Source organism: Chlorocebus sabaeus, chromosome 12, assembly GCF_047675955.1.
Source record: "Chlorocebus sabaeus isolate Y175 chromosome 12, mChlSab1.0.hap1, whole genome shotgun sequence".
Taxonomy (NCBI): domain Eukaryota; kingdom Metazoa; phylum Chordata; class Mammalia; order Primates; family Cercopithecidae; genus Chlorocebus; species Chlorocebus sabaeus.
The window spans coordinates 32,754,465-32,756,954 of record NC_132915.1 but is presented as its reverse complement, the minus strand read 5'-3'; the positions used below and the strand labels follow the sequence as shown (position 1 = coordinate 32,756,954).

At 42.5% G+C, this 2,490-nt stretch overlaps 1 pseudogene; it reads left to right on the top strand.

The window, feature by feature from the left end:
- The first annotated feature begins 779 nt into the window (after window positions 1–779).
- LOC103219510 (ras-related protein Rab-13 pseudogene) lies at window positions 780–1,518 on the top strand (annotated as a pseudogene).
- Window positions 1,519–2,490: the final 972 nt, after the last annotated feature.

The following is a 2,490-nucleotide window of genomic DNA, read 5'->3' as shown; positions in this document are numbered from 1 at the left end:
AACTACCTGGAATGTGGCTTACCATTTACAAGTCATGTAACTATAGAAACTCATTTAATTCTCACTAAAAAAATTACTGCATAGCTAGATAAATGCATTTTTTTAATGGAGAGAATGTGTGGTCTGAGATCATACAGTTAGTAAGTGGAATACTCCAGATGTAACTCCATTCTTTTCAAGAATGGGATAGAAATCCTAAGAAGTTGATCTTTTGTATTCTTTAAAATTGTGGTAAAATACACATAAAATTTAACGTCTTCACCATTTTAAGTGTACAGTACAGTGGCATTAATACACTCACATTGTTGTGCAACCATCACCACCATTCATTTTCAGAACTTCTTTCATCTTGCAAAATTGAAAGTCTGTACCCATTACACAATAATTCCCTATTTCCACCTTCCTCTAGCTACTGACAACCACCATTCTACCTTCTGTTTCTATGAATTTGACTACTCTAGTTATCTCATACAGGTGGAATCACACAATATTTATCCTTTCATGACTGGCTTATTTCACTTAGCATAGTATCTTCAAGGTTTATCCATGTTGTAGCGTGTGTCCGAATTTCCTCCCTTTTTGTGGCTGGGTAGAATATGTATATATACCAAATTTTGTTTATCCTTTCATCTGTCAATGGACCCTTGGGCTGCTCTCACATTTTAGCTACTGTTAAATAATGCTGTTATAGCTTCCTGGCCTGGGCTCCATGCTGCTCTGTTTGCCAATCGTCCAGTCCCGCCTACCAGTGCGAGGCGCTCCCCACCCCTCTCCCGGCTCCCCCGGTGTCCGCCATGGCCGAAGCCTACAACCACCTCTTCAAGTTACTGCTGACGGGGACTCGGGAGTGGGCAAGACTTGTCTGAGCATTCGCTTTGCAGAAGACAACTTCAACAACACTTACATCTCCACCATTGTAATTGATTTCAAGATCCGCACTGTGGATATAGAGGGGAAGAAGATCAAACTACAAGTCTGGGACACGGCTGACCAAAAGTGATTCAAGACAATAAGTACTGCCTACTACCGTGGAGCCATGGGTGTTATCCTAGTATACGACATCATGGATGAGAAATCTTTCGAGAATATTCAGAACTGGATGAAAAGCATCAAGGAGAATGGCTCGGCTGGGGTGGAACACCTCTTGCTGGACAAATGTACATGGAGGCCAAGAGGAAGGTGCAGAAGGAGCAGGCCGATAAGTTGGCTCCAGAGCAAGGAATCCGATTTTTCGAAACTAGTGCTAAATCCAGTATGAATGTGGATGAGGCTTTTAGCTCCCTGGCCCAGGACATCTTGCTCAAGTCAGGAGGCCGGAGATCAGGAAATGGCAACAAGCCTCCCAGTACTGACCTGAAAACTTGCGACAAGAAGAACACCAACAAGTGCTCCCTGGGCTGAGGACCCTTTCTCGTCCCCCCACCCTGGAAGCTGAACCTGAGGGAGACAGGGCAGAGGGAGTGAGCAGGGGAGAAATAGCAGAGGGGCTTGGAGGGACACATAGGTAGATGGTAAAGAGAATGAGGAATAAAAGGAGAAGAGAAAAGGAAAAAGCAGAAAGGAAAAGAAGGAAGAGAGAGGAAGGGAGAAGGGAGAGGAATGGATTGAGGAAGTGAAAGAAGGTAAGGAGGTAGGAAGAGGGAGGAGGAAAGGAAGGGGAGATGGCCTCAAGCTTCAGACCTTACCTGGGTTTTCAGAGCAAACATAAATGTAAATATACTGATTTATTCTGTTACTAGATCAGGTTTTAGGGTTCTGCAAAGGGCTAGCTCGGCACTACACTAGCGGATTTGCTCCTGTTCTGTCATTTTTCATGGTCTTCCTTGGTTTTAAAGGCCACCATTTGCACATACACACACACAAAATAATAATAATAATAATGTTGTTATAAACATGGGTGTACAAGTATCTGCTCAAGTTCTTGCTTTTAATTCTTTTGGATATATAGCCAGAAGGGGAATTGCTGGATCATATGGTAATCTATTTTTAACTTTTTGAGAAACTGCCAAACTGTTTCCATAGTGGCTAGGTTGCACCATTTTACATTCCCACTAGCAGTGCACAAGGGTGGCAATTTCTCCATCCTTGCCAACACATCTTCTGTGTTGTTTGTTTGTTTGTTTGTTTGACACTAACCATCCTAAGGGGTGTAAAGTGGATCTTTTGCATTTTAAGGAGTTAAAACAGGAATTTCAAACTCAAATATTCATAGAGGCCAAGGAGGTAACTGTAAACAAGTGAGACAAGCCCCATTAAGATGATCTGTGGCACTGGACACTCAGTCTCAGGGTCTAGGAGGTAACAGGAATTGGCTGATACAATAGCCACTTGTAGAGCCCATGGAGTTATTACTCAACTGTACCAGATTACGGCTCTGGCAGATCTTCATGCAGATCTTTCATGCATTACATGACATCTTCTGATTTTTAAGAATTAAGTAATGGTTTTGAATTTAGAGCCCACTGCAAGCCAATATTCTATAGTCAACTA